Source organism: Moschus berezovskii, chromosome 19, assembly GCF_049115385.1.
Source record: "Moschus berezovskii isolate FMDL1 chromosome 19, NW_MosBer_1.0, whole genome shotgun sequence".
NCBI lineage: Eukaryota > Metazoa > Chordata > Mammalia > Artiodactyla > Moschidae > Moschus > Moschus berezovskii.
In genome coordinates, this window is record NC_142478.1 from 33,004,180 (window position 1) to 33,025,465 (window position 21,286).

Below are 21,286 nucleotides of genomic sequence, written 5' to 3' on the forward strand. Positions count from 1 at the left end.
GAGCCTCCTGGGGCTCCTACATTAGCAGACAGATTCTTTACCACTGAGCCATTTGTTGGGAAGCCCTCAAGTAATTTAATAATTCTCTTCAAATTATTCAGTTTGCGCTTTCCACCTGATATCTGATGGGAACCTAATTGACCTCATTTGCCACAGCTGAACCTCTGTTAGGTTAAGTCATTTGGCCTGTCCTCTGCCAGATTCTGCTTCTGCTTCTTAGTTAAAAATAGTGAAAAAATACTCAATTTATGTTTTGTACCCTGATCACACAGATCATTAGCTATCCCATGAATTATTTGCCCTTGGGTAGGCTCCCTATCTGGCCTGGAGAAACAAGTTATTTGGTTCAAAATACTGCCATCAAGGCAATGGGAATGGGAAAACCAGCTACCAGCAGGAATGTGAGAGAGGTTCATCCCTTAACCAGGTTTCCTTCCCTTTTCCCTATCTTAGTGTACCGCCATATAACCTAGGAGTGACCTGTTCACTCCCTTAACCCTCACTCTCCGTAATCTATTAATTTACAAATATCTCTCAAGCATCTGCCAAGCAGTGTTCTAGACACTCACCAAGACCAGTTGATTGTACCTCCTAAGTGAATATCACAAAGTCTTGCTTTCTCCAGTGCCACCACCCTACTCTAACTGCCTTTATGCTTCTGTAATACTGTTACATTGAAAAGACTAATGCTGAAGCTCCAGTACTTTGGCCACCTGATACTAAGTGTCCACTCATTGGAAAGGACCCTGATGCTGGGAAGATTGAAGGCAAAAAGAGAAGGGAACAGCAGAAGATGAGATGGTTGGATGGCATCACAGTCTTGAAAGACATGAGTTTGAGAGAACTCTGACAGATAGTGAAGGACAGGGAAGCCTGATGTGCTGCAGTTCATTGGGTCGCAGAGTCAGACATGACTTAGTGACTGAACAACAGTACTGTTACAACCTTTTAACTGGCCAGCCTCTCTCCCTCCACTTAGACTTATTTAATATAATTACTGTGAAGATTACATAAGATAATATGTTTAAAATGCTTACCAAGAGCTTAGCTCAATAATACTACCTATTTTTATGCTTTTAAATGCATATGCTTAACCAAGCACTAATTTTACTGCATTACAAGGTTAGAAGTCTGATTTTTTTTTTAAATGGGAAACTGGAATCTAGAACAGAGGTATAGGATTATCTTTTCAAAAAAGAAACAATGGGTCTCTAAGCCTCAGAAGTAATGGAATATCTAAAGTAATTATACAGACTTGATGATCACATGTTCAAATGAACCTCTAAGAGGTGAATCTTGTTTTTCCTGTTTAGAATATGTTAATATATATCTTCAAGGGACTTTCCAAAGTCCTAAAGTTCAAGGAGAAGATAAAACTGAGCCCAGAGATTTTTTTTAGACTTTTTTTTTTGTTTGGTTGTGCTGGGTCTTCATTAACGCGAGAGGGCTTTCTCAAGTTGCAGAGATTAGGGGCTTCTCTTGTTGTGGAGCATAGGCTCTAACCACACAGACTTCAGTAGCTGTGGTGCGTGGCTTAATTGCTGCACGGCATGTGGGATCTTCCTGGACCAGGGATAGAAACTGTCTTCTGTATTGGCAGGGGTATTCTTAACCACTGGATCACCAGGGAAGTCCCCTAGAGATTTTTTTTTTAATTCATATATTTTTGGCTGTGCTGAGTCTTCATTGCTGCATGCAGGCTTTCTCTAGCTGTGGCGAGTGGGAGCTACTCCCTAGTTGTGGTGCACAGCTTCTCATTGTGTTGGCTCCTCTCATTGTGGAGCACAGGATTTAAAATGGGTGGGTTTCAGTAGTTGTGGTCCACAGGCTTAGTTGCCCCTCGGTTTTTTTTTTTAAACTACCTATAAAATAACATTTTTTAAAAAGATTTTTAAACTAGATATATTGAACCATTATTACCTCCTATTGCAGAGCCTTAGACTCTGTTTATCATAATAATTGCTTTAATAATGAACTAATTCTAAGGTAAGTAGTAAATGCTTCCACTTATCTCTAACCTTCAATGTAGGGTCAATGATAATGTATGTGCTTTGCTCCTTCCCTTCGCTTAATACAACTGAGGTATTCAATGTTAGATAAAGTGAGAATAAAAGCACCTTTAGAAAAATTTGCTCTTTTTTTTTTTTAACCTTATCTGTATCATACAAATAGGTAAAAACACTGTGCTTATCATAGCTTCAAAACAAAACTAGGCTACCTTTCAGCCAGATTGCCATTCCTAAAAAGGTAGATCTCTCTACTTTTAGGTAGGTTTTAATACACCAGTTTAATGAAAGTGAAAGAGGAGAGTGAACAAACTGGCTTAAAACTCAACATTCAAAAAATGAAGATAATGGCATTTAGCCGCATCACTTCATGGCAAATAGATGGGGAAACACTGTAAATAGTGACAGACTTTATTTTCTTGGGCTCCAAAATCACTGCAGATGGTGACTACAGCCATGAAATTAAGAGATGCTTGCTCCTGGGAAGGAAAACTATGACAAACCTAGACAGCATATTAAAAAGCAGAGACATTACTTTGCTGACAAAGGCCCGTCTAGTCAAAGCTATGGTTTTTCCAGTAGTCGTGTATGGATGTGAGAGTTGGACTATAAACAAAGCTGAGCACTGAAGAGTTGATGCTTTTGAACTGTAGTGTCGGAGAAGACTTCTTGAGAGTCCCTTGGACTGCAAGGAGATCAAACCAGTCAATCCTAAAGAAAATCAGTCCTGAATATTCATTGGAAGGAATGCTGAAGTTGAAGCTCCAATACTTTGGCCACCTGATGTGAAGAACTGACTCATTGTAAAAGATCCTGAAGCTGGGAAAGATTGAAGGCAGGAGGAGAAGATGATGACAGAGGATAAGATGGTTGGATGGCATCACTAACTCAATGGACATGAGTTTGAGCAAGCTCTAGACTTGGTGATGGACAGGGAAGCCTGGTGTGCTGCAGTCCATGGGGTCGCAAAGAGTCAAACATGACTGAGCAACTGAACTGAACTGAACAAAATAGGAACTTTCAAAAGTTTAAGTGTCTTGCTTGAAAACTCTCACCAGTAATGCTTGGAGTTGACCCTCAACAACTGTCTGCCTTTCCTGCCACACTATTTACTCTTAATGCTTTTACAATAACTTGAAATAACACAAATAATAGTTAAGTAATATTTAATCTTTTAAAAAATGTTTTAATTCAAAGTATAAGCTCAAGGAAGCATACGTTTTTCTCTTCCAGTTTTCAAAGAACAGATTTTCAAATAGTAGGGTATACAAGAAATTAATAACCTTTCTGAATTCTTCATACCAGTTAGATTTAATATTAGTATAGCTTTATGAATACTAGCACAAATTCAAGTTCAAATCAGTGGTTGACATAAGAAGAAGTAAACTTTGTAGAGAAATTAAGGAAAAGTTTTTATCACCTTCTTAATATTTATCATAGTTTATTATTGGTAAATTAATAAATATGCACTGGGTGCTTACTGTGGTCCAGTGGCTAGACCCTGGGAATGCACTGGTGAACCTGGTCACTGGTCAGTTCTGAAACATATAGAAAGGCAGAATGCATAGTACAGTAGCTTTCACAACTCGTGACTATATATATACATATTGAGTCAAAAGCTTCAAAACTAGTACTTATCCTTACTAAATGAGTAAGGAAGGATTTATTCTATTCCGTTTTAATTTTTTTCAAGAAGCCCTAAATTTCTTGACACAGGTACATACAGACTGTAAACTACAATTAAAAAAAAAAAATGACAGTGGCACTGGTTAAAATTAGATTGCCTGTTCAGTCGCTTTAGTCATGTCTGACTATTTGTGATCCCATGAGCCCTGCCAGGCTCCTCTGTCCATGGGATTCTTCAGGCAAGAGTACTGCAGTGGGTTGCCATGCCCTCCTCCAGGGGATCTTCTCAACCCAGGGACTGAAACTGTGTCTTCTCCAACTCCTGTGTTGGCAGGCGGTTTCTTTACAACTAGCACCCCTGGGGAGCCCATAACTAGATCGCTGTTGTTCAGTCATCTGGGTTCAGATAGCAGCTCTGCCACTTCCTGACAGCTGTCATCGTTCAGTCACTCAGTGGTGTCTGACTCTCTGCGACCCCACGGACTGCAGCACACCAGGTGCCCCCGTCCTTCACCATCTCCCGGAGCTTGCTCCAACTCCTATCCGTCGAGTTGGTGATGCCATCCAACCATCTCATCCTCTGTCATCCCCTTCTCCTCCTGCCTTCAATCTTTCCCAGCACCAGGGTCTTTTCCAATGAGTTAGTTATTCGCATTAGGTAGCCAAAGTATTGGAGCTTCAGCTCCAGCATAATTTAATTTTCATTGGTTTATGTTTTGTTTTCAGTCATTTTTTCAAAAGTTATGCCCTGCCCCCTTTCCTCCTGTTTCATTTATGGTCCACCTTGGAACTGTCATAGTGCCTGTGGATATTTCATTTAGGTTGCTATGTGTTACAATGAGCCTATTCTGCAGCTCAAGGTTTAGTGGAAGATGACTCATCTGCCTTCTTGAACCTATTTTGTTCTAATCAGTTTATGTTATGTCCTTGGGCTATATCATTCTTTTCAATGTTATGCCCTGCCCTCCTTCCCTCCTGTTTTATTACTTTTATAATATTATTAGAGGAAATTAACAAAGAGCAAACAAACTCAGTAATTACAGATTATTGATAAATGTTATGAAGTAAATAAATAAGGTAAAATTTAACTGAGAATTAAAGGATGAGAAGAAACAGGCTCTGGGACAAGTATTTCGTTCAAATGAAAGAAGTTTGGTATTAAGGATTGAAAGAAGATGAGTGAAGAGGGAGTGTTTTTACTGAGGCCTGGTAAGAGGACTGTAGCTAGGACACAATAAACAAAGCATGGGTTGGAGAGATTGGAGAGATGGCCTAAGGCAAACCTGCAGCTTCCAGAGGTGGTGAAAGTGAAAGTGTTAGTTGTTCAGTGAGGTGTGACTCTTTGCGACCCATGGACTGCAGCCTTCCAGGCTCCTCTATCCATGGAGTTCTCCAGGCAAGAATACTAGAATGAGTTGCCATTCCCTTTTCTAGGGGCTCTTCCTGACCCAGGGATTGAACCTAAGTCTCCTGCATGGCAGGCAGATTCTTTTCCATTTGAACCACCAGGGAAGCTGTAAGTGGTAGGGCTTGAATTTTATTCTCAGAGTAATAGAAAGCCACCAAAAAGTTTCTATCATTGAAAACAATTGCTGCAATATGGAAAATAAAGGGAGATGGGCAGTGGCAAAAGCCAAAATGTGATAAAAAGAAGTGATTGCGGCAGTCCAGGAATGAAACGTTGGTCTGGATTCAAGTTGTGGCGGTACATATGGCAGTAGAGTGACTTAAGATTTTTGAAATAGGACTTGCTGATCTAATAGCTATTCGAAGTAAGATAAAGAAAAAAATGAAGTTCTAAATTTCTCCCTAGAATAACTGATAGGGGTTGAGATAGGAGTGTGAGTATAGACACTTCACCTCATCTTCTTAGTATCCTTAGCATGTAATTAAGTCAGAAATTTTTAAGAATTGACTGGAAGTAAAATTGGAGAGAATCAAAATGTGAGGAATAAACATGAAAATCAGGTTCAACCTCATTAGAAATTAGGGGAAAGCATGGGAATTCCCAGGCAATTTAGTGGCTAGGACTCCAGGTTTCCACTGCAGGGGTCACTGGTTGATCCCTGGTTGGGGAACTAAGATCTCAAGAGCTTTGTGGCATGGCAGAAAAAGAAAGAAGTCAGGAAAATACAAGTTAAAACCACTATAACCCATCAGTGTGGCTACAATAAGGTCTGACACTTTCAAAATTATTGATGCGGTTGGGGATTAATGAGAACTTTTATACAGTAGTAATATAAATTAGCCCAACCATTTTGGAAATCTGTTTGCCAGTACGTAGTATGGTTGAACATGAACATATCTCTGACCCAGGCATTTTACTCCTGTGTATACACCCAACAGTAACTGGTGCACCAAAAGACATGAACCAAATATTCATAGCAGCATTAGTTTGGTTTTTGTGGGGGGTGGGGCAGAGAAGGGGTATGCCATGGGGCAGGTGGCAGATAGAATCTGTGTCTCCTGAAGTGGCAATGCAGAGTCCTAATCACCAACCAGGGAATTCCTACTAGTGTTTCTTGCAATGAGAGTATTTTTGAATTTGTACATCTCAAAGTTGTGATAGACATATCTGTCCACCATAAAGTACACAGGCATGAAGATACCTCCTAACTCTTACTCTCCATTGCTCTTGAGTCTACAACGACCAAACCTGTCTTTCCATCAAAATTTGCCTATTGAGGACTTCCCTAGTAGTACATTAAATAAGAATCCACCTGCCAATGCAGGGGACATGGGTTCAATTCCTAGTCTGGGAAGATTCCACATGCTGTGGAGCAACTAAGCCTGTGTGCCCAAAACTCCTGAGCCTGAATGCTGTGACTACTGAAGCCCATGTGTCCAGAATCTGTGCTCTGTAACAAGAGAAGCCACCGAAATGAGAAGTCCACACTGCAAATAGAGAAAGCCCGCAAGAAGATTCAGTGCAAACCAAAAATTAAAAAATATATAAATAATATATTTAAAAAAATATTTGCCTATACAGAAGGGATTTATGGATTATCTTGATCAGGACTTGGCTAACTGTAACCTCTGGATCAAATCCTGTCCACCACTTATTTTATACAGGTGCAGTATAAGAGTAGTTTTACATTTTAAAATTTTAATTTTTTATTTTATATTGGAGTATAGTTGATTTGCAGCATTGTGTTTGTTTCAGGTATACAGCAAAGTGATTCAGTTACATATATTCTTAGATTCTTTTCCCATGTGGGTTATTATGGAATACTGACTGGCTTTTACATTTTTTCCCTCTTTTTTGTGCCTTTTTTTTTTTTTTGATCTTTGGATATTTTTTAAAAATAAAATTGTACATATTTAAGGTATACAGTTGGAGAAGGAAATGGCAACCCACTCCAGTGTTCTTGCCTGGAGAATCCCAGGGACGGGGGAGCCTGGTGGGCTGCCGTCTATGGGGTCGCACAGAGTGGGACACGACTGAAGTGACTTAGCAGCAAGGTATACAGTATGATGGTTTGATATACATAAGCATAGCAAAATGACACTTCAGTCAAGCTAATTAACATGGTTTTTCCTCACATAGTTACCATATTTTTTTTTATGATGATGGCACTTAAAATTTATGCCCTTAGCAAATTTCCAGTATTTGATAGTGTTTTTTTTTTTTTAATATATATCCATTATTTTTTTGGCTGTGCCAGGTCTTAGTTGTGGCAAGCAGGATTTTTTGTTTGTTTTGGTACCAAATTAGTTTATTTGAAGGAATGGTACTAAAGAAAACTTAAGTAGGTGTTTTGGTACAACTTATAGAAAAAATGAATATAACCCAAATATGCATGTACTGCCTTGGTGACCAGGGAAGTCACCCCTGTGGCTACGGGAAGCCAGCCTGAGGCTTAGCTCTCACTGTGTCCCAGGGTGCGCTTGTCAAAGACGTACTCTGCCATGCAGATCCAGGGGCCCGGATCTTGCGCAGATTGGTTTTGTGGTCACCCTATTCTTTGATGGCTTCCACCTGCTCCTTCAGGTAATGAGTCTCAGTGAAATCACACAGATGGGGGTCATTTTTTCCAGTGGCCAGTTTGTGCAGTTCCAGTAGTGACTGATTCATACTTCTTTCCAAGCGTGGTGCACATTCCATTGCGTTCAGCCCATTCTCCCAGTGATCACGGTCTGGTTTTTCGATATCATGAAGGAAGATTCAGCCACCTGGTCGGTTCGTCAGCTTCATCAGTTTCTCAGCATATTCCCTCTCCTCATGAGATTGGTTAAGAAAGTATTTGGCAAAGTTCTTCAAAGCCACATCATCGCGGTCAAGATAGTATGAAATGGACAGGTAGACAGGAGGCGTAGAGCTCCAGGTTGATCTGGCGGTTGACGGCGGCCTCCGAGTCCTGGTGGTAGCTCTGGCGCACCTGCGAAGGGGATGCCGTCGTCATAGCAGGCGGCTGAGAAGAGGCGGTGGCGGTGGCAGCTCTGCGGCACTGGAGCAGCGGTGGGGACCTTGGGCCGGTTGGAGGGCGCTGTCAGTCAAGTGGTGAGGAGGGCTGGCTCTGAGTGGCCGGCGGGGGCGGGGACGAGCAGGCGAGGGAGGAGCTACCGGGTTCCTTTCAAGCACTGTTGGCGCAGGAAACCCCGGCGACTCTCCACGAAGACTGCCCATGCATGAATTTTAGTTGCAGCATGGGAACTCTTAGTTGTGGCATATGGGATGTAGTTCCCTGACCAGGGATTGAACCCGGGCCCCCTGCTTTGAGAGCCGAGTCTTAGCCACTGGATCACCGGGGAAGTCCCTGATACGATATTAGGAACTGTAGTCATCATGTTGTATATTAGAGCTCTAGACTTAACAAGACTAACTTTTAAACTACTTTTCTCCATTCACTTTCCTCCCGCTCCCCCCACCCCACCCCCACCCCACCAGACTCAGTTATTTTCTTGTCTTCCAGCAACTGTCAGGAACGCTTACAAGTAATGCAGGAAAACCTGAGAAAATCAACTTCCTGAGCTAGCTTGCAGACAGCTTACAATGAAAACTCCACTCCAGGACAGGAAAGGGCGAGTTTCTGCCTTTTGGTACTTCAAAAATTGTCCCCAGGGGCGGTGCACTGTCCCTGGAAGTATTGCAATATCAGGTCGTGAACAGAGCAAGTTCCTATTCCAACTCTCTGCTTCAAAAATGCATTTAATATATTGTTCTCGGATAGCGGATGTATCAGACATTAAACTGATAAGAACAGATACTACACTTGGTCTTAGTCAGAAGGCTGAGAAGCCATAAATTCACGTTTAAATATGATAATGGCTGGGGTCAATAGCTATTAGCTTGGAATTTGACCGCCATCAATGTAATAATAGCATATTGCACAAAATTTAGAAGCCTGGAATATATTTGATGAAAGCTTTAAAAATGTTGGACCTTAGACATCTTGTCGAGGTTCCCCCTACAAGAAAACCAAAGCCATAAAGTCAATTGTATAATTGAACAGCTTTTCAGAATAAAAATCTAGCTCCTTCTGGCCTCAACACCTTTTCTAGCCAGATCTTTCAGCCTAAAGGCCTGAATCTTAATTTTCCTCTTAACTTGTTATTACATATTTTAGTATTAAAAATTAAAAGGAAGAAGTTTTCGTGGTACATAAAAACTATATGAAATTAAAATTCCAGTTCCATAAGTAAGTTTTATTGGGATGCAGCATGCTCATTCATTTATGCACTGTCTGTGGCTGCCTATGCACTACAATGGTAGAGTTGAGTACTTGTGATAGAGACCATATGTGGTGCTTTCACCACTTTGTACTATTGCTAAAAGGCAGATATCCCGAGAGTAGAATCTAATCAAATGCTATAAATGGCTTCCAAAGGATGATGAATATGTTTAATTAAAAGCCATTTGCCTTAAATGGATATCAGTTGTTTGCCAGAACATATCTGCATGAAAAGTTGCTTTTAAAGTTAAAATATGTAAAATTTCGTTACGGAACAGCATTTACAGATGACTATTTGGAACAGATTTTGATGTAGATCTGAAGTGTTTTCTGACACCACCCACCAATTCTATTTCCTGACTCTCCTACACCACCTGGGTGTCCAACAATTCAGTTCAGTTCTGACATGAACTGCTTCAGAAGTTAAAACACCCTGTCCCGTAAGTCTGCCCTCACTTTAGTTTTTGTCATTTTTTTCTTTTTTTTTAGTTAAAGTTTTTATTTTGCATTGGTGCATGGTCGATTAACAATCTTGTGATAGTTTCAGGTGGACAGCAAAGGGACTCAACCATACACATACATGTATTCATTCTCCCCCAAACTCCCCTGCCCTTACTTTAGGCGTCAGCAACAAACAGGGTACTCGGGCCACCCACATTTTTGCCCAGCCAATTACAAATCAGAGGTTCCTACAAGCTCCTCTTTAGGTTTGATAATTCATTCGAATGGCTCATACGACTCAGGGAAACACTTTATTTACATTTATTAATTTATCATGAAGGATACAACTCTGGAACAGCCAGATGAAAGAGATGCACAGGGCAAAGGATGGGGGAGGAGGGACTGAGTTTCCCTGCTCTCTCCCAGCATCCACCCACCCTCCCCTTCACAGCACCTTGATGTGTTCACCAACCCAGAGCTCTTTAAAATCCCACTGCTTATGGGTTTTTCTGAAAGTTTCATCACTTAGCCATGGTTGATTAAATCATTGGCTATTAGTAATTAATTCAGCCTCCAGTCCCTCTCTCCCATTGTACTGACTGTACAATAAAAGCCAAAAGAATGTACATGCTGCCAGGGTAACCTGCAGGCCCACCATGTATATCAGCTGCAGAGGTGTCCATAAGAACTCTACAGAGCTGGCTCGTGACCTGTTCACTAATTTCAGAGAGAGAAAGGGAATTATAAGATGTGCATATAACTGCACGAATACATGTAAAAACAGAACCAACTAATGGGGTAACAGAGGGAGGGAGGCTTTTCTTTGGATGTCTGACCCTAGGGCAGCAGGGGCCTGGCCGAACAGAAAAGGGAGCTGCACTAAAGCTCCTCTCCTTTTCCTGAGGGCTCGCTCAGGGTAACAAGCAAAAGTATGACCAGGCCCCTAGTCTGGCCCCAGGTCATCTATGGAAAGGAAAAATGTGCCCCCAGACTGGAGGAGGGCATGTCAACTGGAGGAGGGCGTGGTAATCCACTCCAGTATTCTTGCCTGGAGAATCCCATGGACAGAGGAGCCTGGTGGCCTACAGTCCATGGGGTTGCAAAGAGTCAGACACAACTGATGCGACTTAGCATGCATACACAGGCAGGGGCCACACTGTCACCGGAGCCCTGTTTGTCCCCGCTGGCTTTACCACTGAACCGACTGTGTCACAGGATCTGCAAAGGTGTGAGTTTTCTAGCCAGGAAACTGGAGGTCTAACCCCAAATCAGCAGAACTCCTGAAGCCAGAACTCAGCCTTCACAGGAAGTCTCAACTGCTGCCTTAGAAGCCTGCCTCTGCACCACTGGAACCAGTCAACATAATATAGAAGGGGAAGTCTCAGGATGCCGTCCCAAAAAGTAGACATGCAAGAAGACCTCTCAGCTTTCAGGAAGCCTACACATACACCAGGGATGACCACACACTTACCCAAAGAACCAGAGGGTGGTGACAGAAGCACTGCAGTGTCTTGGGAAACTCCAGAAGAGAAACCAGACCCTGCAGAAAATTTAACTGCAAGCAAGAGGTGGCCAAGGACATCCCAGGAAAAGGCCCAACTCTTGGAAGACCTGGATGGCTTCAAAGAGTTCTTCCAAATCCCAGATCATGCAAATGGAGCAGTGACTGATGACAAACCCACCACAATGCCCTGTAAATCTCCACCAGCAGAACCAGTCAACACGCCAACAAGTGAGAAGAGACGACTCAAGTCACCTCCCCAGAAAGTGGATGTAGAGGAGGAGCTCTCAGTGCTCAGGAGGCCTGCACAGACTCCAGGGGGAACCAAGCACTCAGAAGGAGAACCAGCAGTTGATGGTGAAGAAAAAGCATTTAAGAAAACTCCAAAGCAGAAACTGGACTCAGCAGAAAGTTTAACTGGAAGCAAGAGGCGGCCAAGAGCATCACTTAAGGCAAAGGCCCAGCCCCTGGAAGACCTGAGTGGCTTCAAAGAGCTCTTCCAAACCCCAGATCATGCAAAGCAACCCATAATGATCGATGACCAGCCCCCTGCCATACCCTTTAAATCACCAGCAGAACCAGTTACCAGGAGAACAGGTAGAAAGAAACAGCTCAGGTCATTGCCAGAGAAAGTGGGTGTAGAAGAGCCCTCAGCACTCAGGAGGCCCTCCCAGACACCGGGGGGAAGCCACATGCATGCAGAGAGAAGCGATAAAGGATGAAAAAGACATCAAAGTGTGTAAGAAAACTTCAAGGCAGAAATTGGTCTCAGCAGAAAATGTAACTGTCATCAAGAGTTGGCTAAGAAACATTAAAGAAAAGATCCAACCCACAGAAGATCCAGCCAGGGTCAAAGAGCCCTTCCAAAAGCCCAACCAGACCGAGGAACCAGCGAGTGATGTAAAAATCGCTCCAGCATCCTACCAATCTCCACCAGCACAACTAGTCATCAAGAGAATGACCAGACAGAGACAGCTCAAGTCACCACCAGGAAAAGTGGCTGTGGAAGAGCCCTCAGCATCCACAGGGCCCACACAGACACCAGGGGATACATACACAGCCTGTAGGCAAAGGAAAAGACAGCAAGGCGTTGAAGGAAACTTCAGGGCAGAAACTCAGTCCTGCAGAGAATGTAATAGGTATCAGGAGTCGGCTAAGAACGCTTAAGAAAAAGACCCAACCCCTGGAAGACTCAGCCAGTATCAAAGAGCTCTTCCAAAAGCAGATCAGGCCAAAGAAGCAGACAGTGACGTTACAATAGCTCCAGGGCCCCGCCCATCCCCACCAGCAGAACCTGTCACCAGGCCAACAAGCAGAAAGAGGTGGCCAAGTCATCACCAGAGAGAGTGGACAAAGAAGAGCCCACATCGACACCAGGGGAAAGCACGTGGGGCCAGCCTGCACATGATGAAAAAGACAGCAGAGTGCTGAAGGAAAACCCAGGGCAGAAACTCAATCCTGCAGAAAATGTAACTGGAGTCTGGAGTTGGCTAAGAACGCTGAGGGAAAAGACCCAACCCCTGGAAGACCCAGCCAGTGTCAAAGAGCTCTTCCAAGACCTGGATCTGGTCAAAGAACCAGAGGGTAATGTTACAATCGTTCCAATGCCCCGCCAGTCTCCACCAGCAAAACCTGTCACCAGACAAACAAGTAGAAAGAGGCGGCTTAAGGCATCGCCAGATAAAATGGACGTAGAAAAGCTCTCGGCCTGCAGAGAGCCCACACGGACATCAGGGAAAACCACATACAGCGAGCCTGTATGTGATGAAAAAGACAACAGTGTTGAAGGAAAATTCAAAGCAGAAACTCAATCCAGTAGAAAATGTAATTGGGGTCAGGAGCAAGCTAAGAACACTGAAGGAAAAGACCCAACTCCTGGAAGACCCGGCTGGTATCAAAGAGCTCTTCCAGAAGCGAAATGGGGCCAAAAGAACCAGTGAGTGATGTTATGATGGCTCCAGTGCCCTGCCAGTCTCCACCAGCACAACCAGTCACCAGGAGAACAGGTAGACAGAGACAGCTCAGGTCACCACCAGGAAAAGTGACTGTAGATGAGCCCTCAGCGCCCAGCAGGTCTGCACAGACTCCAGGGGAAACCACGCACACAGAACCTGTGGGTGATGAGAACAAGATCAAGACAGCCAAGGAAACGTCAAGGAGGAACCTGGACTCAGCAGAAAATGTCATTGGTGTCAGGAGTCGGCGAAAAGTATTTCAGGAGACCGTGGAAGACCCAACCAGTTCACAGGAGCCCTCCCAAAAGCCCGATCAGGCCGAGGAACTGGAAAGTAATGCTACTTCCATCAAGAGAGCTCCAAAGCAAACAGCAGACAGAAGACCTGTAGAAGCATCCCGTAGAGTCCTTAGGGCCCCTAAAGTAAGATTCACAGAAAACCTTGTGGGCACCAGAGAGCCTCCAAAACACCCAGGTGAAAGTTGCATTTCCCCGTCCCCCGAGAGGGAGCAGGGAGAAGATGGAAGAGTCACAGGCAGGAAGAGACTGCGCCCCGTGACAGCTGCCCAGGACCTCAAGGATGAGAGGCCACTCTAGAAGAAGCAGAGGACAGCTCCCGGGGAGACATGGGAGCCCCCTGAACCCTCGGGAGTGAAGAAGGGAAGCCTGCAAACTTTGGCACAAAGGACTGAACCTGTGGGAAACCTGCCCGACGATGGCCTGAAAGCTAAATCTACGGATCCGTAAGGAGAAGTTGCACAGGCTCCGTATAAGGGAGTGTCCCTGCGTTCCAGGTGTCCTGCTAAAACTTCTATAGAGGAGCAAAGACCTGAGGTTCTTCAGTTCAGTCGCTCAGTCGTGTCTGACTCTTTGCGACCCCATGAAAAACAGCACACCAGGCCTCCCTATCCATCACCAACTCCCGGAGTTCACTCAAACTCATGTCCATCGAGTCAGTGATGCCATCCAGCTATCTCATTCTCTGTCGTCCCGTCTCCTCCCACCCCCAATCCCTCCCAGCATCAGAGTCTTTTCCAGTGAGTCAACTCGTCGCATGAGGTGGCCAAAGTATTGCAGTTTCAACTTTAGCATCAGTCCTTCCAATGAACACCCAGGATTGATCTCCTTTAGAATGGACTGGTTGGATCTCCTTGCAGTCCAAGGGTCTCTCAAGAGTCTTCTCCAGCACCACAGTTCAAAAGCATCAATTCTTTGGCGATCAGCTTTCTTCACAGTCCTACTCTCACATCCATACATGACCACGGGAAAAACCATAGCCTTGACTAGACGGACCTTGGTTGGCAAAGTAATGTCTCTGCTTTTTAATATGCTATCTAGGTTGGTCATAACTTTCCTTCCAAGGAGTAAATGTCTTTTAATTTCCTGGCTGCAGTCAGCATCTGCAGTGATTTGGAGCCCAAAAAGATAAAGTCTGACACTGTTTCCCCATCTATTTCCCATGAAGTGATGGGACCAGATGCCATGATCTTCGTTTTCTGAATGTTGAGCTTCAAGCCAACCTTTTCACTCTCCTCTTTCACTTTCATCAAGAGGCTTTTGAGTTCCTCTTCACTTTCTGCCATAAGGGTGGTGTCATCTGCATATCTGAGGTTATTGATATTTCTCCCAGCAATCTTGATTCCAGCTGGTGCTTCTTCCAGCCCAGCGTTCCTCATGATGTACTCTGCATATAAGTTAAATAAGCAGGGTGACAATATACAACCTTGACATACTCCTTTTCCTATTTGGAACCAGTCTGTCGTTCCATGACCAGTTCTAACTGTTGCTTCCTGACCTGCATACAGGTTTCTCAAGAGGCAGGTCAGGTGGTCTGGTATTCCCATGTCTTTCAGAATGTTCCACAGTTTATTGTGGTCCACACAGTCAAAGGCTTTGGCATAGTCAATGAAGCAGAAATAGATGTTTTTCTGGAACTCTCTTGCTTTCTCCATGATCCAGCAGATGTTGGCAATTTGATCTCCGCTTCTTCTGCCTTTTCTAAAACCTGCTTGAACATCTGGAAGTTCACGGTTCACATATTGCTGAAGCCTGGCTTGGAGAATTTTGAGCATGACTTTACTAGCGTGTGAGATGAGTGCAATTGTGCAGTAGTTTGAGCATTCTTTGGCATTGCCTTTCTTTGGGATTGGAATGAAGACTGACCTCTTCCAGTCCTGTGGCCACTGCTGAGTTTTCCAAATTTGCTGGCATATTGAGTGCAGTACTTTCACAGCATCATCTTTCAGGATTTGAAATAGCTCAATTGGAATTCCATCACCTCCACTAGCTTTGTTCGTAGTGATGCTCTCTAAGGCCCACTTGACTTCACATTCCAAGATGTCTGGTTCCAGGTGAGTGATCACGCCATCGTGATTATCTTTGTCGTGAAGATCTTTTTTGTACAGTTCTTCTGTGTATTCTTGCCACCTCTTCTTAATATCTTCTGCTTCTGTTAGGTCCATACCATTTCTGTCCTTTATCGAGCCCATCTTTGCATGAAATGTTCCCTTGGAATCTCTAATTTTCTTGAAGAGATCTCTTGTCTTTCCTATTCTGTTGTTTTCCTCTATTTCTTTGCATTGATCGCTGAGGAAGGCTTTCTTATCTCTCCTAGCTATTCTTTGGAACTCTGCATTCAGATGCTTATATCTTTCCTTTTCTCCTTTGCTTTTCGCTTTTCTTCTTTTCACAGCTATTTGTAAGGCCTCCTCAGACAGCCATTTTTGAAAAAGTGAAAATAAAGAGAAGTGAAAAAAAGTCCATGCAGCCCTCCCAGGAGATGACGCTCCAGAGCCCTGAAGATGGAGCCAAGAAGCCTGCCTCCGGTGGCAAAGTTGAAGAGAGGAGGACATGCTCGAGACCTGGGAGGTAGAACCAGACGCCTTTGCCTGAGGCTGCAGAGGAGAAAGCGAGGGAGGGAAGGGTGGACATCACGGCGAAGAAGCAGGAAGAGAAAGAAGGGACAGGCCATTCAGACCCCAAGGGTTCGAGATCCAGAAAGGTTAGAGTCCACCCTCGAAGAAACCCTTCAGAGAGTGCTTCTGATCAGAGAGTGACCCGGATTGTCAAGAGATGTGCCCACAGTCTTCAAAAGGAAAGTGACAATGTGTGTGTCAAGAAAATAAGAACCAAAAGTCGTCGAGACCTTGAAGATACATAGCTAAGAAGTTTAAAAGGAGGGGGAAAAAGTAGTGAATTTAATGATAAGTTTTCTTTAAAAAAAAGAAGCCTGCCTCTGAGAGCATTTCTTTCCAATCTCTCCTCCTTCCTTGAAAAGTGACAAAACCAGTTGAGTGGGGTATAAGTCACAGGAAGCAGGACTTGGGTGGCCCCGCTTATCCAGTGGAGTCGGAGCTGGGGCGGCTTCTGTGGCGTGGCGGGGGAAGCGGGGACTGAGCCAGCAGCGGGCCCGTGGCGGCATCCCACCGCCTGGGGTGGGGAAGGTGGGGGCAGCCTAGTTTAGGGGCAGCCTAGCACCGCAGTGACAGTGATGCACTGGTCACCAGTATATCGTCTGTCCGCGTGCTTCAGAGCCTTCTTACCTCCAAAGGGATTCTCAGACTCTACTATGTGGCCTGCAGATAGATCGAGATGCTTTCTTTGTACAGGAGTGTCAGTCATTTAAATTTCCCCACAGGTAGAGAATATCTCCATGACAAGATCCTTCATCAGCTTCCCAATACGCACTTTGTGGGGTTTCAGGAAAGGTCTCTGCTTTTTTTTCCTTTTTCATCTCTTTTGGGTGGTTTGCATGGGAAGCAGGAACACCCCCTTTTGGCACATGTGCATCGAGAGAGACTTAAGTGGCACAGGAGCTGCTGGGAGCTGGAGGTGCTGGATGGACTGACTTGCTGAAACTTTCCCTGGCCCTTGAGCTGCTACTAGTCCTGGGGTCGCAGCTGGAGGTGGAGCGGGAGGAAGACCTGCTGCTACCATTGGAAGCACTGTGTCTATTCTTTTACGCCTGTCTCAATGCTTCTCACTTTACTCCTTGGTGCTCCTTTATCTTTAGAGGGATCCTTGGATGTCTCACTTCCAACTCGAACCTGGGAAAGTATCCCTTAAGATGTCAGTTCTCACCAAAGAACAGGATCTTCCACCATGGCCATCGCTTCCCTCTCTCCTCAGCTGCTGAATCTAATATACAGTTGATCCTTGAACAACAGGTGGTTGAACTGCTTGGGTCCAAAAATACCTGGACTTTTAAAAAAAATAATAAACACCACAGCACTGCAGGACCAAAGCAGTGTTGGTAGAATATAGGAATGCTGAGCAGGGAATACTTTGGAACCAAGTACACCTAATGTGGGGCTGGCTATAAATTATAGAAGGATTTCTTGCTTTGCAGAGGGTCAAAGCTCCTAACTTAACCCCTAAGTTTCAAGGGTCAGTTGTGGTTTAAAATTACAGTCTGGTACACGGAAAAGAGCACTGCACTCGGAATGGACCAGGTGGTAGTCCTTGAACTATGCCAGGAACTGCCTGCATAAAAAATGAATTAGACCTGCATGTTTTACAGACTGGGTTTGGAGAGGGTGGGGCACAGACAGTTGAATAGTTAAATATAATGAGATAAGGGTGAGATAAAAGTAGGCTCTGGGGGTTACAGAAAGAAAATATTAGAGTCTTTATTGTTGTTACTCAGTTTCTTACTTGTGTAAAACTATTTGGGAGCCCACAGTGTCTCCTCAATCAGGAAGATTCCCTGGAGAAGGAAATGGCAACCCACTCCTGTATTCTTGCCTGGAGAATCCCCATGGACAAGGGAGCCTGGAGGGCTACAGTCCATGAGATTGCAGAGTCAGACATGACTGAGAGACTAACACACTACAGTGGACATAGTAATTCTAGCCATGATTGTCAACTCATTTGTTACAATATAGCAAGATAAGTGAAAATGTTTTTAAAATTTCAAAACATTAAATGTGTTAATATGAGCATCCATTTTAAGGAAACTTTTTTAGTGTAAAACAACTTGAAATTTATAGAAGTGCTGTACCAAAGCTTTTGACTGTGTGGATCACAATAAACTGTGGAAAATTCTGAAAGAGACAGGAATACCAGACCACCTGACCTGCCTCTTGAGAAATCTGTATGCAGGTCAGGAAGCAACAGTTAGAACTGGACACGGAACAACAGACTGGTTCCAAATAGGAAAAGGAGTATGTCAAGGCTGTATATTGTCACCCTGCTTATTTAACTTCTATGCAGAGTACATCATGAGAAACACTGGGCTGGAGGAAGCACAAGCTGGAATCAAGATTGCTGGGAGAAATATCAATAACCTCAGATATGCAGATGACACCACCCTTATGGCAGAAAGTGAAGAAGAACTGAAGAGCCTCTTGATGAAAGTGAAACAAGAGAGTGAAAAAGTTGTCTTAAAGCTCAACATTCAGAACACTAAGATCATGGCATCCAGTCCCATCATTTCATGGCAAATAGATGGGGAAACAGTGGAAACAGTGACTGACTTTATTTTTATGGACTCCAAAATCACTATAACCAACATTGATAATATATTAAAAAGCAGAGACATTACTTTGCCAACAAAGGTTCGTCTAGTCAAGGCTATGGTTTTTCCCGTGGTCATGTATGGATGTGAAAGTTGGACTGTGAAGAAAGCTGATCGCCGAAGAATTGATGCTTTTGAACTGTGGTGTTGGAGAAGACTCTTGAGAGTCCCTTGTACCGCAAGGAGATCCAACCAGTCCATTCTAAGGGAGATCGATCCTGGGTGTTCATTGGAAGGACTGATGCTAAAGCTGAAACTGCAATACTTTGGCCACCTCATGCGACGAGTTGACTCACTGGAAAAGACTCTGATGCTGGGAAACGTTGGGGGCGGGAGGAGAAGGGGACGACCGAGAATGAGATGGCTGGATGGCATCACCGACTCTGTGGACATGAGTTTGAGTGAACTCCAGGAGTTGGTGATGGACAGGGAGGCCTGGCATGCTGTGATTCATGGGGTCGCGGAGAGTCGGACACGACTGAGCGACTGAACTAAACTGAACTGAAAATCACTGCAGATGGTGACTGTAGCCAGAAATTAAAAGACGCTTACTCCTTGGAAGGAAAGTTATGACCAACCTAGACAGCATATTAAAAAACAGAGATATTACTTTGCCAACAAATGTTCGTCTAGACAAGGCTATAGTTTTTCCAGTAATCATGTATGGATGTGAGAATTGGAAGAATTGATGCTTTTGAACTGTGGTGTTGGAGAAGACTCTTGAGAGTCCCTTGGTTTGCAAGGAGATCTAACCAGTCCATCCTAAAAGAGATCAGTCCTGGGTGTTCATTGGTAGGACTGATGTTGAGCTGAAACTCCAATACTTTGGCCACCTGATATGAAGAGCTGACTCATTTGAAAAGACCCTGATGCTGGGGAAAGATTGAGGGCAGGAGGAGAAGGGGATGACAGAGGATGAGATGGTTGGATGGCATCACCGACCCAATGGACATGAGTTTGGGTAAACTTCGGGAGTTGGTGATGGGACACGGAGGCCTGGCGTGCTGCGGTCCATGGGGTCACAAAGAGCTTGACACGACTGAGTGACTGAACTGAACTGAACTGAAAGAAGTAGCAAGATTTCACAAATGACTTTCATTGAGCTACACCTAAAATCTTAACATAACTATGGTTCATTTATCAAAACTAAGAAACACTGTCAAAACACTATTAACTAAATTACAGACTTTATTCAGATTTCAGCATGTTTCCCATTAATGTCCTTTTTCTGTTCCAGGATAGAAAACAATGGTTTTTAATGAATCAGAGAATGAAAAGTTAATATGGTTTGAGAAACCACATTGCATTGTTTAAGAAACTATCACTTGTGGTATTTGGGTGTAGTATCAAGGAGGAATATCCTAAATTATCTAAAAAGGAAAACACTTTACCTTCTTCGAACCAGATACCATTTTAACCTTTCAGAACAGATCAAACACAGAAAGATATGGCAGTCCAGCTGTTTTCTGTAAGCTTAGATATTTAAAAGTTTCACAAGACTAAAATAATGCTACACTACTCAGTAAAAATATTTTTTTGGGGTATTGGAAAACAAGTTGCTTTTTATTAAAACTGTTATGTTAACATTCATGGGTATTCCGGTCCTTAAAAGTATTTATTAATATTTGACTGTGTCTGGTCTTAGTTGCAGCTTGTGGGCTCTTCATTATGTCATGTGAGATCTTTTTTTGGGGTGCACGGACTCTCATAGCTTCCCTTGTGGCTCAGCTGGTAAAGAATCCGTCTGCAATGTGGGAGACCTGGGTTCAATCCCTGGGTTGGAAAGATCCCCTGGAGAAGGGAAAGGCTACCCATTCTATTATTCTGGCCTAGAGAATTCCATGGACTGTATATATATATAGTCTGTGGGGTCCAAAGAGACACAACTGAGTGACCTTCACTTTCCTGGACTCTCTAATTGTGACACACAGGCTCAGTTGCTCTGTGACATGTGGGATCTTACTTCCCTGACCAGCGATCAAACCTGTGTCCTCTGCATTACAAGGCAGATTCTTAACCATTAGGTCACTAAGGAAGTCCCAAGATAAGTTCAAGTCTTAACCTTCAGTACCTTGAATATGATCTTAGGAAATAGATCTTTGCAGATGTAATCAAGTTAAAATTAGATCATACTGGATTAGAGTGGGTCCTAATCCAATGACTGATATCCTTATAAGGAAGGAAGGAAAGAAGGAAAGTCGCTCAGTTGTGTCCGACTCTTTGTGACCCCATGGACTGCAGCCTCCCAGGCTCCTCTGTCCATGGGATTTTCCAGGCAAGAGTACTGGAGTGGACTGCCATTTTCTTCTCCAGAAGAGGGTAATTTGGACACAGAAATGAGAATGCCATGTGAAGAAGGAGGCAGATTGGAATCATGCATCTACAGGCCAAGGAATGCTACAAATCGTCTTCAACCACCAGGAGCTAGGGGGCATGTAGCAGATCTTTCACTGTAAACTTCAGAGGGAGCACAGACCTATGAACACCTTGACTTTGGCCTTCTAACCTCCAGAACTGCGAGAGAATTTCTGCTGGTTAAGGCCAGTCAGTTTGTGTTACATTTTTCACAGA

General features: G+C 43.8%; 2 pseudogenes; both read right to left on the bottom strand.

Moving 5' to 3' along the window:
- Positions 1-7,492: 7,492 nt before the first annotated feature.
- Positions 7,493-8,035, bottom strand: LOC129542420 (ferritin heavy chain pseudogene; annotated as a pseudogene).
- A 659-nt stretch (positions 8,036-8,694) lies between these two features.
- Positions 8,695-8,875, bottom strand: LOC129542917 (U2 spliceosomal RNA; annotated as a pseudogene).
- Positions 8,876-21,286: the final 12,411 nt, after the last annotated feature.